Raw genomic sequence first — 16,030 nt, 5'->3', positions numbered from 1 at the left:
TGTTCCTATATTCCCAATAGGCTCTGCGCATTGAAATAACATAAACAGCAGTTTAGACGTAGGACTGAGGTCATCTAGGTCTCTACTGGCTATGTTAGACTTAATTAGGTTTGCCAGCTAGCTCAGAGGTCACTAGAAACTTTCTCGAATGTTCAGGAAAGAGTTAACTTTCCTGATTAGACAAGAAGGGATTAGTTTCTGACAACCGCATAAACTTGACAACTTTGCTCCCTCAGAATAAAGATTATATCTCTAGAGTCGTGTGAAAACAATAGACAACTATTTCACTCAGTCAATCATGCATGCTTAATTTCACCAGGAGTGCAGAGAAATAGAGAGACGGGCGTATTCAATAAAAGGTGTTATTTATTGAGCAGTCTTCTTTCTCATGCAAGAGAAATGAATTACCGCGGAGAGGAGTTGGCCTAACGGCTAGGGCGCCCGACCTCGGACCTGGAGGAACTGGGTTCGAGTCTCGGTAACGACGCCAAAACCTCCTATGATTCTGGGCAAATCACTTAATCTCCCCGTGCCTAAAATGAAAGTAACTGGAAAACGTAAAAATGTAACGTAACTGGAAAAATATGTAAAGCGCTCTGATACCTGATTCGGTTCGGGTCTAGTTCGCGCAATATAAAACTCTGCAAAAAAAAAAGAAAAAAAAAAAGTAAAGTGCGTACAGTAAAAGGAGTATTATGAAATAATACTGTAAAAGCATTGATATGGTTTCTGAGCCATATGATACTTTAAAACGCATAAAATATATACATACATAAAATCATTGGCTAAACGTACTCAACTGGTGCTTCTAAGATACGTCTACCCCGGTGTACCTGACCTGAGCCTAATACGTGGGAAAGAGTAAGTAAGTTGCAGTTTAAGTTAAGTTGGTTTTGTCAAGAATTCTCTCAAGGTTTTAGTCAGCTCCGTACCTTGGTTCTAGAATGAAGGAGGTCTTGTATCTCTCTCTCGGGACTCGATCTCCCAGCAACCCGCAAGGATGACTGGAAACACCAGAGCTGGAATTTCTCGGCTGGAGAAAAGACAGCTTCTCTCTCAGTGCGTCAAATGGGAGGGTCGGCTTCTGTCGGTACTCGCATCAGCTGGGCGTCAGGCAACTAGATAGCCGCTCTGCTCCAAACCACTGTGTGTTTGCTTAAGGCAACGTTGGTATATTTATACCTGAAAGGTGCCGAGTTTGATGTAAGGTTGGACATAAGACGTCACTAAGAACTAACAGTTCTTTCTGGACTCCAGGAGTTCTTGTTCAAATCAAAACAAAAGCAGGGGGATTTCCCGGGCTGCTGGAGGCTTGGTTTGTTTAAAGAATACGTTGTACTTTCTAGGAGTCTATGGGAGTAGCCTTGCCGTATTTGGACTGCATTGGCTATTACTAAATATGGACTTGATTTTTATGCCTTTATAAGGATATGTTTTGGTATAACCACATAAGGGCATGAATCGGGGATATCTAATTAGAGTCCTAGATAGATTCACAACAGTTAATACATATTCTGAAGCATGTTGTTAGAAGTTCTTTCATGCATGGATCCCAAAAAGAAAACAAAAGGCAGCCGACACGTGTTTCGTTACTACAGAGTAACTTCCTCAAGGCTGCAAACAGAAATTTACAGTGGTAAGCAATCTGTATTCTGGCATCATATAAGCATTGATACTAGTGCCACAGGCTACAGAGTCAATTCTGACAGATCCCAAGCAAAGACCGAATAGTGATGTTCTCCTATAGCAAGTAATGTGCAGAGAAGGGATTCTTAAGACAACAAAAGTGAGACAAGTGAAAAACAAAAATCTTTACAAATGAGTGAACAGTGGTGACGCATATAGAAGAGCTAAGTAACATGCATGACTGGCGCGAAGAGAGGTGATACTAGAAGTGATGTGAAAGTACCTTATTTGTTATTTTCTGATTAGGATGCGATATACGCAATTTTTACGAATTTTCAAAGAAAAAACAAAAGATTGATGAACCTGCGAACCAACGAAAAGTTTCTTAGTCATAATTTTAAGCATTCCTGGTAATGCCTAGTGATAAATTCAAAGGACAAGAAAAATTCCCTTGGATGAGGGTTGTGTGGCCTCTCAATCCTATAAATCAGCTTTATACTTTGTAGAAGTGTAATCCTAAAGATGGAAATATTTAAATGTTATTGGTTTGGGACTCCCATTTCTAAATGAGGCCCAAGAAACAAGCTTATACTAAAAGCGTTATTGACTGCAAGGAGTTACCTTTTCAAAAAATATTCAAACTACTGTGTATTTGCGTGATTTGTCCACAGCCAATTAGTGTATGATCCAAAACAAGATAAGATGGACCTGTATAGAGATACTGAATAAAGACACAAATAAAACTTGTTATTATTCTAATATATAACAATGAGAAAGTTAAAACATTGTTGAGGCCATGGCACACTGTATCATAATTATACATTAATTTCGGTGTAGGCATGATAATCATATATTACCTGAGAATGCGGCAGCACAGATAAGTTAATCCTCAGTGTCGAGGCGATATTACAGCTATGTGCATATCCAGATGCACACTATTAGTGATGACATCTCTATAGGAAAGAAGGTAATCTGATTAAAGAAGATGGTGGGAATTAATATTCCACTATTTCGTGGGAATATCATGGACCAGGTTACCCTCTAAATCATACTATCGGATGGTAACGGATTTGTACGTTTTTGTTCAGATACTTACTGTCGAGTTGTATAGATTTCCAGTCCTGTTAAAGCATTCACAGAAAAGTAGCCCACTATGCCGAGTATTGTGGAAAGCTGGGAACCTTGATAAGTTCCTAAATATAATCTGAAAGGTAAAAATATGTATTGAGCGGACAGGCACACAGCCTCTCAAATTATACGTCTATTAATAGATAAAAAGAATGTGTCCCAAAGGGTATTTGGCAAGTGAAAATGCTACCCCAGTCGGGATTCAACTATTGTCGGCACTCGCGTTAAAAAACATTGCGACCCAGCCAAACCTAACAAGTTTAGCGGTTGTATTATGTCATTCTTGGCGCATGTGACACAATTACTCACTTCATTGACTGATCGCTCTCCGTGGCTCAGGTGTGCGAGACTCCGTCCCTGAGGGAAAGACTGTTGTTTAGATGAAGCGGTAATGGCGGAGAGCACAGAACCCCGAAAACAGCTCGCCAGTCTCTGGGAGGCCAAGTTAGCTTGCGCTCGTTGCCAAGTGTGATTGTGAGCCCGGCCAAGGGAAGCAAATATTGTCTTAGCACAAGGAGAGAACTGGCAATGATATCACGCTATTTTCGACCGGAAGAAGAGGTCGGAGTGGATCGGAAACAGATGGCCATCGTGCGCTGACTACCGCTTTGCCCAGTCAGCTGCACTATTGGAGGCTGGTAATACATCATTTACTTACCTATTGGGAAGCTCAGACACACAACCTGTTGGGGGCATTCTTACGTCGCATCGCTACTGACCTGCTGCTGGGGCTACCTGCTGATGGTCTTCCCTGCCGCCACCACCTGTACCATCTTTGTGGCCGCCGAGGGGGGAGACTATAGCTCCCAGGTCTCCTTGCGGGCGAATGCGGACCACACCCACGTCCACTTCCGCGCGCAGTGCGGGAGAAAAGAGAGGCTGCCCTCCCGCATCGCGGGATGCTCGCGGGCATCGCCGGGCTAAGCCTGGGCAAAGGGCGGGCCGTCTGTGGCCGTCAGGGGCCAAACGAGGCCGGGCTGGGCCACGGCATTAACATCTGACATCCCTGATGAAGTAAGACTATGGCCCTAAAACTAAAACCAAATTTAAATCATATTGTGGACTGGATATTATATTCCCGCCTGTAGTGTGGTGGATGTTGGACATTGCTTGCTGAGTGACAATTGTGTACATTGCTTAATATATAGGTATTGTTTTTGATCTACTATTCGATAGTTTTTGTGTTTTGTGAAGTAGTGTTAGTAATGTCAAAACAAAAGGAACCAAAGGAAGCTAGAGGGAAAGGTGTGGTAGGCACACTAGACGCTTTTTTAGTTAGAGCCGAGTCGGTAATAATAAACGATATTAAGCTGACTGAACGTAGGCTGTCTCTAGATTCACACTTACTTCAGAATCGCTGTGTTACCATTAGTACAAATCCAGATGAGGGACAGACGGAAGAAAGTCCACATCTAAATGGGTGCTCCCCGTTGTTGTTAGATTCCTTGAGTACCCAAGAAATCCAAGAAATCCTGGATTCTCCAATTATAAAAGATACACCTGCTGTAGTAACAAGGGCACAGAAATCAAAACAGATAAGTGGAAATTGCCCCGTACCAATGGGCAAAAAACAAAAGGGTCAGACAAATAAAAGATCATGTAAACAGTATACATCTAAATGAAAGACGGGCTTACAAGAGACCGTTGAGACAACATCTAAGGAAGTACCTGAGTTAAGTTGTGATTCACTCCCGATAGATATAACATCCACACAGACGATACCGGCTATACATCAGGATAATGAAGAATCCTTCTGGACTAAGCTAGAAGGAGTGATGAAAGCACATTTACAACCTATTTTAGCTAAATTGGCTGACATTGAAAATCGGTTATCATGTATAGAGAGCAAAATTCTAAACATCTGTGTTCCCCAAACCGAACTAAGATCTGGCCTATATAAACAAATGTGTAAAAACAGAAGTGGGGACGCTGCTAATCGAGACTGCCTGGGGCAAAGTATGACACTGGTTGGGATCTCTAAGGGTCATACAAGTACTGATGTGAATGTGGATGGCTTGACCCCTGTTGGTAGTCAAGGAACAAATCCCATGAATAAGAACACATCCTCATGGGCAGGAATCCCTCAAAATGAAGGTAGACCACAAAAGTCAACTGCTGCTTAATGTTCCCCAGCCCATTTGTCTGTAAATAGGCCAGATTCAACTTTAAGCTTGCCACCCCAAACCACACCCTACATCGCTGTTTTGGCAAATGTGCGCCCATCAATCCCAGCTGCGAGTTTTTTACTCGTATCTCTCTACATTTGTATCCGTCTTTAATTTCTATGAATTTTGGCCAGTATAAATGGGAGTAGGACGCCGGGCGCGGTTGTCCAACGATACTTCCTTTAGACGGCAGGGATTTCTGAGACGTGGGGCAGCTTTTAAAGTAAATGCGAATATAACTGTGTGACTCGGTTTCTGTTATTTTCAGTTCCCGAGGATATAACTGTTTCTTTAATAGACCAATCTTTCACCAATAGAACTAATGCAAACACGCATCTATTTCTCCATTTAGGAGCATACCAAGCTCTTTTCCTAACGATTAAAGACTTCTCGTTGGTAAGCATTCCTGTTATATATATCGCATTGGTTTGCTCAACTGATCGACCTTTAGAAGCATTTTTAGACGCATTATGCCCACATTATTGATAAAACTAGCCCATCTAACTTTTTACGAGTGTAATTTAAATGTGTCACATGCGCTATTGATTAATTTTTAGAAGCATTTTTAGATGTATCACGCCCACTTTATTGACAAAACTAGCTCATCTGACTTTTTAAGAGTGTAACTTAATTGTGTCACATGCGCTAAGAATGACATAATACAACTGCTAATCTTGTTAGGTTTGGCTGGGTTGCAATGTTTTTTAACGCGAGTGCCGACAATAGTTGAACCCCGACTGGGGTAGCATTTTCACTTGCCAAATACCCTTTGTGACACATTTTTTAACTATTAATAGACACAGAATTTGAGAGGCTGTGCGCCAGTCCCCTCAATACGTATTTTTACCTTTCAGAATATATTAAGGAACTTCTCAAGGTTCCCAGCTTTCCAGAATACTCGGCATAGTGGGCTACTTTTCTGTGAATGCTTTAACGGGACAGGAAATCGATACAACTCGACAGTAAGTATCTGATAAAAACCATGCACATCCGTTACCACCCGATAGTATGATTTAGATGGTAACCTGGTCCATTCTATTCCCACGATATAGTGGGATATTAAATCCCACCATCTTCTTTAATCAGATTACTTTCTTTCCTTTAGAGATGTCATCACTAATAATGTGCATCTGGATATGCACATAGCTGTAATATCGCCTCAACACTGAGGGTTAACTTATCTACGCTGCCGCATTCTCAGGTAATATATGATTATCATGCCTACACCGAAATTAATGTATTATTCTGATACAGTGTTCCATGACCTCAACAATGTTTTAACTTTCTCATTGTTATATATGAGAATAATAACAAGTTTTATTTGTGTCTTTATTCAGTATCTCTATAGAGGTCCATGTTATCTTGTTTTGGATCATACACTAATTGGCTGTGGACAGATCATGCAAATACACAGCAGTTTGAATAGTTTTTTGAAAAGGTAACTCCTTGCAGTCAATAACGCTTTTAGTATAAGCTTGTTTCTTGGGCCTCTTTTAGGAATGGGAGTCACAAACTAATAACATTTAAATATTTCCATCTTTAGGATTACACTTCTACAAAGTATCAAGCTGATTCATAGGATTGAGAGGCAACACAACCCTCATCCAAGGTAATTCTTCTTGTCCTTTGAATTTATCACTAGGCATTTACCAGGAATGCTTAAAATTATGACTGAGAAACTTTTTGTTGGTTCGCAGGTTCATCCATCTCTTGTTTTTTCTTTGAAATTTCGTCAAATTTGCGTATATCGCATCCTAATCAGGAAATAACAAATAAGGTACTTTCACATCACTTCTAGTGTCACCTCTCTTCGCGCCAGTCATGCATGTTACTTAGCTCTTCGATATGGGTCACCACTGTTCACTCATTTGTAAAGATTTTTGTTTTTCACTTGTCTCTCTTTTGTTGTCTTAAGAATCCCTTCTCTGCACATTACTTGCTATAGGAGAACATCACTATTCGGTCTTTGCTTGGGATCTGTCAGAATTGACTCTGTAGCCTGTGGGACTAGTATCGATGCTTATATGATGCCAGAATACAGATTGTTTACCCCTGTAAATTTCTGTTTGCAGCCTTGAGGAAGTTACTCTGTAGTAACGAAACACGTGTCGGCTGCCTTTTGTGTTTTTTTTGGGATCCATGCACGGAAGAACTTCCAACAATGTGTTTCAGAATATGTATTAACAACATGACATTAAATCAATGACAATTGTGTAAAATACGACATTAAAACAGCAAAAATAACTAATGTTTTGGATGTTCTATATACAATAGTCAAATATTGCAGATGTTCTCTTCTGATCATGGTTAAGTCGTGATTCTGTAAGAAGGTCAGGACTGAGAATTATTTTCCATAGAAGCACTTGCTTCTTTGCTAAATAACTCAGTGCCGAGGTACAACAATTGTTTATTTAGCTCATTATAACCGTTATCCCTTTGGATTTCAGTTTAAGTCGACATCTTGGGTAGTGGGATGTTACCGTTACCTTGAGAGGCACCATCACTTCACTGAAATATACTAATCACAACCAAACTTTACTACAATCCCAAGATTGGTAGTGCGACAGCCTATACCACAACTACCTGTGACATATCATTGTGACACCGCCATCCATATTAGGGTGTGGGCGGGAACACGTTGCCGCCACAGAAAGGCATGCGGTAATGTCTTGTGGGGACCTGTTGCGGGCCCCCAGGGACTCATGCTCCTACTTCAGAGTCCTCTCAGAACTCTTTTTATGTATTTAAATGAGCTCAGGATACAAGCAAGATGTCTTAATGACTGAGTGATGATGGTTATTCTTTCTCATTGATTATTTTGTGGACATATGTTTGTTGTAAGTACTGTCTAGCATGATAGAGAAGGTGATTTGAGATGTCCTAGATCTCAGTCCAGAAACAGATTCAAAAGATTGTCTGATACTGAAGATATTTCCTTTGAAGAAAGAGTCAAGGACTTTCAACTGTATACTTTGGTAGGCATGCAAGAAGTCCCAAAACATTTGGATAAGAAACTGATTAATGTTTCTGTAGGAGAGTGGGGTCTGGAATCCCATGGCCACCCCAGATTTTTGCTTTTTGCTTCACTGATTTACGACTTTCCCTGGCTGTGGGCCTGCTAATCAGACCCACAGCCTAGCTGTTCTCTCTCTAAATTAACAACCATGTACCTTAGGTGCATTTACCAATTGGTACTGGCCACCTTATCAGTCCCTGTACAGAATATCTTAGGTATCCAGGGCATAGGTGTACCCAGGGCCTACCAGGGGATGAAGCATGTATTATGCCACCCCTGGCAAGCCATCTAAACAGACACAACTGGCTGCACGACAGCTGGGGCAAGGTGGTGTAATCACCCTTTGCTTTAGATATAGTTCCCTGTATCTAAACCTAAAATGGACACATATATTCCTATCAGTCACTCCTATGGAAGGCCTTATCAGTCCTGAAGGCAGAGTGCTTAGAATTATGTGAGATGGTGCTCTGGCATGAGCTGAGCCCGTTTGCAGCTTGCGGAACCAAGTGCTAGTAGCTGTTCCATGATAACGCTATACCATATACTCTTAAGTGCATTATAATCCTCGCGATTAAATGCTAACTCTGGTATAACATTATCAAAACATGTTGAGTAAGGTGTCATATGAATTGGAATACTAGCCCCTCGCCAATTCTGGCAACGGGGGTAGCATTCCACCCTTCTAGAGGGACACGACATGTATGTAACTGTGAACCCCGGTTAAAGTCAGACACAGCCGCAGCTCCACAAAATGGATGCTGCCACCGAGACACAAGTCTGCCCTCCTGCTGCTGGGAGTCCTTCCAGCAACGGAGGCCTGGACAAAGGGTTTCCTGTCAGGGGCGGTGCCAGCACCATCCCAGACAGGATTTTGTGTATCCCAGGTAGGCAGGGCTAAAAGGAAGGTGACTGCAAGTGGCTCCCCAGTGCTCACTGTGCATATGCCAGCTCAAACCAGTTCCAGGGGCACCCCAGCCCCTGAGCTGGGGAGAGACTGGACAAAGGAGAGGGGTGTAACCACCCCCCTCCTGGTCCCACCCATGGGCAGGACCTAGTCGCGTGCCAGCCCCTTTTCTTTGGATAAAGGTAGGAGCAGGCCCCCTTCCCAAATTAGATCATCTTCAAACTTGAACTACTTTCCACGAAAGGAACTCTTGTCATCTCTGAAGACTCTCCCTTGTGGCTAAGGAGTAGCCACCCTGCACCAGCAGGCACCATCGAAGCGCTTGTGGTTTGCTGCACGTCCGTCCTCCGGATCAAGACTGACCAGCTCGATGAGACCCGGTTTTCCCGCCATCTCTGACCTCTACCTGCATCATCAGCCCAGCTGAGATTCGTGGGTGTGACAAGACCCGTGGGACCGGCCATCTTCAAGACCTACACGACGCTTCACCAGCACGACCCCCGAGAGACCCTCGAGTAAGTGCACTGGGGTTTGAGAAGCCCCAACCCTAAGCAGCTCCAGCACCGAAGTCCAGCCCCCCAGCATCCACGAGGTCTGCGTAGGGCCCTTCTGCTTCCTTGCTGCTTGCCACGTTGTCCGGTTACTTGCCCTTTGGCTAGTGACCCTTTTGACGACGTACCACGATGTTTTCACTGCTGGTCTAGGTCCCCTAGACTGGCCCTTGCTTCTTGTCCAACAAGAAGTGCCCTGGACCCTCCTGGTCCACTCCAGACGCCATTTTTACTCCACCGCGTGGGCTTGCCTTTGCCAAGGTTTGTTGCTCCAATCTTGGATCCAGCATCGCCGACAGCAGAGACCCTCGTGGGACAGCTCGCACCTCCAGCCTGGACGCCGACAACGCCTCCAGGCCCGTGTGACTGCAGAGTCCAGCGTCGCCCACTCACCTGGTCGAGGTGACTTCCTCCGGTGCCATCCTGGTGCCCACATAATCACTGGCTAGTGATTAAGAACTGAGTCCCCTCTGCTTTCAGGTCGTCTCCGTCACTGATCCAGCCTTGGATCACACCGAACTTTTTCACTGGTCACCTGCCAGCAACATCTTCTTTCAGGCTCCATAGACTACAACGAGGATTCCCGACGTCATTTGAACCCTATGCAGCCGCAGCCCCTGGGCTAGGTAACTCGAGCATTTCGGTGCTCCAGCACAGGTTCACTCTCCTAGTGTCCAGATCCTTTTTCGTTTTTAGTCTACCTAGTCGGATTCGTCCGGAAACAGTAACTTTAAAACTGCTAGCATCCATAGACTTTGTCCCGCATCCCGTGTAATAGTTCCCACTCTGCACCCGGGTTCCCTAGGCCTCCTGCTCCTAACCTGAGGGTTCAGTAAGGTAGTCCTAGCGGTCCTGAAGCCTCTGGATCGCGTTACTTACCTGCTAGTATTTCGCATTCCACTTTTAGAGTATATGGTTTTTCGTGCCCCTCGGGCATTTGTGTAAATTGTGCAACTTGTAGTATTTTCGTAAGAGTTTTGTATTGTGCTTAGCTCCCTGACTCATAAAGAGTTCAGGGTAGACTTGTTATTAATAAATATCCTTTATTTTTATAACAACTTGTGTGGTGTCCTTTCACTTGGTGTTCAAGGGGTATATGTGATGGTAAAACAGCTGGCTTAACACGCCCTCTAGAGTTTAGCCTAAAGACTGCTCTTGTCCACGCTACTAGGATAGCTGGTCTAATAAGGTTGACTTACAACCAATCATCAATAAGGGTTGTTTGGAATGATACAGAGTTATCACTAGAATAGTGAGCACTACATATCAGGCCAACTTCTCACATTGGTGAGCAGCGGTTGGGATTTGAGCTTGCTGTTGTTTTACCTCGCACGTATCCTAAGAATATCATTTGAAAGATCACATATGTACCCAGGTACATATAACTTAACTTAGAATACTCTGAGTTCTACTGAACTAGCTGTTGTAGTGTAACAGGGCTTAGCACACCCTGACTACAACTCTTAGCAAGGGATCAGTAGGTAAACCCATAGTGTAGGTAGGTGCATCACTTACACCACACTAGAAGCATGTCTACCCATGGAGAGTCTTCAGAGACTCCCCTTGTGGCTAGTGACCCTCCACAGGTCTTTTCCAGATATGCAGCTCTCAGTTTCCAGGAGATGAGACAATTGTGTACCTCCAGGAAATTGAAACAGGGTTCTAACCCTACCACTCCTTTTCTGTTAGGTCTCATACAGCCTGATTCATGTACAGGCCGTTTTGCGTGGCCCTAATAGCGAATCATAGCGATTCGCTATTGAGGACACGCAAAACGGCATTCATGTAGGAATTGCTAATGAAATAGCGATTCCTACATGTTCTTTATTTGCGAGTAGCAATTTGCTACTCGCAAATACTCCCCATTCATTCCTATGGGCCAAGAGGCCCATAGGAATGAATGGGGAGTATCCCTCATTTGCGAGTAGCAATTTGCTACTCGCAAATGAGATAGCGATTTTAAGGGTGCCAGGGGTGTCCAAAGGACGCCCTGTAGCACCCCTAAAATGCACATTTGAACAGGTGTTGCGCACACACATGTCCAAAGGACATGTGTGTGTGCAACATGCAACTTAGAAAAATGCTTTTAAAAGCATTTTTCTGAGTTTTTGCTATTTACCGACAGGTCTGACCTCTCGGTAAATAGCGGCCCCAAAAGTCCAAAATCGCTATTTTGTTTTGTGTCATGAATAGCATTTGAGGAATCTCTATTAGAGATTCCTTAAATGCCATTCCACGCAAATATGCGAATTCTTACATAGCGATTTTTGCATTTGGGATTGTGAATACCAAATGCAAAAATCGCACTCGCAAAGGGCCAGATTCTCAGAATCTGGCCCTTTTGCGAGCGCTATTGCCTACATGAATCAGGCTGTTAGAGACTTATGATGCTAGAAAGGCTTCTCAGACAGATGGGAGCATGCCCCCCTTAGAAGGTACCCTTGGTGATCCAGATCTCCCTGAAACAGAAGATGTAGAAGAGGAGGAGGAAGAAGAGGAAGTCTCTAGGGATGAGGCAGACAAAGGTCCTGAGCTAGTCAGCAGACTTACTAGGGCCAACTTAGACCGACATAGGGAAGGATCTGGGGGACCCCCAGTACTGACCCTAAGCAGGCCTAACTTTGGAGTTAGAAGAGATAGGTCTCATTCTAGGGACTCCAATAGATCTGTGCACTCTCATGCCTCTTCTCAGAGGAGAAAGACTTCTCCCCAGAGGAGAATGACTTCCCCTCAGAGAAGAGAACATGAAGCAAGGATGAAACAAGCCAATCTGAGGATTGAGAGGGAAGAACTTGCACTTGCCAAGGAGAAGCTTACCTTTGTTAGAGAGCAACAGTTGAGTGGGGCAGTCCCCACTGGTGGCAGCATTATCCCCAAGGATAAAGACAGGAGTTTTGATACTAGACACCTGAGTAAAATAGTGCCCCCCTTTAAACAAGGGGATGACATACACAAATGGATGACTGCTTTGGAGAGGGCCTGCACTGTCCAGTGCATCCCCCAGAGTCAGTGGGCAGCTATATTGTGGCTCTCCTTTGAAGGCAAAGGTAGAGATAAGCTCCTCACTACTAGAGCTGAGGATGCTAACAATTACCAAGTCCTGAAGAATACACTGATTGATGGGTTTGGCTTAACAACTGAACAGTACAGGTTGCTGTTCAGAGACACCCAGAAAACTCAGTCTCAGGATTGGGCTGACTTTGTTTATTGTGCCACTAAGGCTTTTGAAGGCTGGTTACTGGGAAGTAAAGTTACTGATTACACAGGATTGTATAATCTAATTATGAGAGAACAAATCTTAAGTAATTGTCAAAATCAGTTGTTGCATCAGCACCTTATTGACTCAGATCTGACCGCTCCCCAAGAACTGGGAAAGAAGGCAGACAGATGGGTCAGGACAAGGGTCAAGCAGCAGAACCAGAACCAGGGTGGTGGCCAAAAGAAAGCAGATCCCAAGGGTAATGAGAATAAGCAAAATGACCAGAAGTCTTCAACAGGGCCCCAACAATCCAAAGAGGGTGGGTCACAGAATTCCCAGATTTCCCAAAAGAAGAAGAACAATGGTCAGAAGAAACCATGGTGCCAGTACTGTAAAAGTAATACTCACTGGTTTAGTGAGTGCACCAAGAAAGGCCCAACTCCTACCACTACTGCCCCTAAGGCACCTGCACCCCCTAGTACAGTTAGTAGTGGTAGTAATCCTCCTAAGGCTATAGTGGGGTTAACCATGGGAACTGAGGCGGGCTCTGACTTAGTCAGAACACCTTCTCAGGCTGTTCTTGTTTGTACTGGGGACATGGATATGACCCCTACAATAAGTCCCATTACTCTGGGCAAGTACAGGCAGACACCTTTGATTAATGGCAAAATGGCTCAGGCCTACAGGGACACTTGTGCCAGTGTCACCATGGTGACACCAAACTTTGTGGACCCTGACCAGGTAATACTGGGATCAGACTACCTGGTGACCAATGCTAGCAATGCCACTACCTCCGATAGTATGGCACTTGTTAACTTCTTCTGGGGAGGGGTAAAAGGCCTCAAAAGGGTTGTTGTTAGTTCAGACCTCCCAGTGGACTGTCTTTTGGGCAATGATTTGGAATCCTCCTTATGGTCAGATGTGGAGTATAGGACTCATGTGGAAATGTTAGGTTTGTCAGCACATGTCCTTGCTGTGACTAGGTCACAGGCCAAGAAATGCCCAGCTGAACTAGTGCTGGATCCTGGAACAATGGACCAGACACTACCCAAGAGAAAGAGCAGTAGGGGTAAGGTTGACCCTTCCCCCCTGCCTCAGGTAGAGGATCAGCTCTCTCAGGAGACTGACCCCAAGACCCCAGAAGGAACTGTCCTAGAAGTGCTTGAGCCTGAACAGGTTGAGTTTCTTGGGACAGTGGGCCCTTCCAGGGCAGACTTGAGGCAGGCGCAGTTAGATTGTTCCTCTCTTGAACCCCTCAGACAGCAGGCTGCTGCTGAGGCTGCGGGGAATGCCACAGGTGCCCATAAAGTGTACTGGGATGATGGACTCCTTTACTCTGAGGCAAGAGACCCCAAACCTGGTGCTACCAGGAGGCTGGTCATCCCCTTGTCTCTGAGAGGTTTCCTTCTCACCTTGGCCCATGAAATTCCCCTTGCAGGTCACTTAGGCCAGAACAAGACTTGGGACAGGCTTGCCCCACACTTTCACTGGCCCCATATGTCTGAGGACACTAAGAACTTTTGTCGTTCATGTATCACCTGCCAAGCCAGTGGCAAATCAGGTGGCACAACAAAGGCCCCCCTTATACCACTACCTGTGGTGGGGGTCCTCTTTGAAAGGGTGGGGATTGACATTGTTGGACCAATGGACCCCCAACAGCATCTGGGCACAGGTTTATACTGGTGGTAGTGGATCATGCCACCAGGTATCCAGAAGCTATTCCCCTTAGAACCACTACAGCTCCTGTTGTGGCAAGGGCCCTGGTTGGAGTTTTCTCCAGAGTGGGGTTCCCTAGGGAGGTTATCTCTGACAGAGATGCAAACTTCATGTCAGGATACTTGACTGCTATGTGGAAGGAATGTGGTGTCAATTACAAATTCACCACACCCTAGCACCCACAATGCAATGGGCTTGTTGAAAGATTCAACAAGACCCTCAAAGGGATGATAAAAGGGTTACCTGAAAAGCTTAGGCGAAGATGGGACATCCTTTTACCCTGCCTTCTGTTTGCTTACAGAGAGGTCCCACAGAAGGGGGTTGGTTACAGCCCTTTTGAGCTTTTGTTTGGACATCCTGTAAGAGGACCCCTATGTCTTGTGAAGGAAGGATGGGAGTTACCTCTCAAAAAGCCTAAACTTGACATAGTGGACTATGTACTTGGTCTCCGCTCCAGGATGGCAGAGTACATGGAGAAGGCATCTAAAAACCTTGAGGCCAGCCAGGAACTTCAAAAAGCTTGGCATGACCAAAAGGCTGTCCTAACTGTTTACCATGCAGGACAGAAGGTGTGGGTGTTGGAGCCAGTGGCCCCAGCAGCTCTCCAAGACAAATGTTCTGGACCCCACATCATCATTGAGAAAAAGGGAGAAGTCACCTACTTGGTGGACATGGGAACTCCCAGGAGCCCTCACAGAGTACTTCATGTGAACAGGCTCAAAGCATTTGTTGACAGGGAGGACATGGGCTTCCTCATGGCCACAGATGAGGGACAGGAGGAAGAGAGTGACCCTCTCCCAGACCTGCTCACTCAGAACCCTGATGATGGGTCAGTAGATGGTGTAGTCTTTTCTGACAGCCTCTCTGAGCATCAACAAAAGGATTGTAAGCAAGTCCTTCAATCCTTCATACAAAAGTTTTCTCTGACCCCCAGTCAGACAAACTGGTGCACACATGAGGTGGACACTGGAGACAGTCTGCCTATAAAGAGTAAAATCTATAGGCAACCTGACCACGTCAGGGACTGCATAAAAACTGAAGTACAAAAGATGTTGGAATTGGGAGTCATTGAACCCTCAGAGAGCCCTTGGGCTAGTCCTGTAGTTCTAGTGCCTAAACCTCACACCCAAGATGGTAATAGAGAGATGAGGTTTTGCGTAGACTACAGGGGTCTCAATGCTGTCACTAAGACAGATGCCCATCCAATACCTAGGGCAGATGAACTGATAGACAAGTTGGCTTCTGCAACTTTCTTAAGTACATTTGACCTGACAGCTGGTTATTGGCAGATCAGGTTAGCTGAGGATGCCAAAGCCAAGACAGCATGTTCTACCCCAGGAGGTCATTACCAATTTGTGGTGATGCCCTTTGGTTTGAAAAATGCACCTGCCACTTTTCAAAGGTTGGTGAACCAAGTTCTCACTGGGTTGGATGACTTTTGTGCAGCATATCTAGATGATATTGCTGTCTTTAGCTCCACCTGGGAGGATCACCTGATCCACCTGAGGAAAGTTTTAGAGGCTCTGCAAAAGGCAGGCCTCACTATCAAGGCTACTAAGTGCCAGATAGGGCAGAGTCAAGTTGTATACTTGGGCCACCTTGTAGGTGGAGGCCAAGTTCAACCTCTGGAGAGCAAGATACAGGCCATAAAGGACTGGGCTCCTCCAACCACAAAGACACAGGTAGGAGCCTTCTTGGGCCTGTCTGGTTATTACAGGAAATTTG

The sequence above is a fragment of the Lissotriton helveticus genome, chromosome 5_1 (assembly GCF_964261635.1).
Source record: "Lissotriton helveticus chromosome 5_1, aLisHel1.1, whole genome shotgun sequence".
Lineage (NCBI taxonomy): Eukaryota > Metazoa > Chordata > Amphibia > Caudata > Salamandridae > Lissotriton > Lissotriton helveticus.
Note: the sequence above shows the minus strand (reverse complement) of the source record.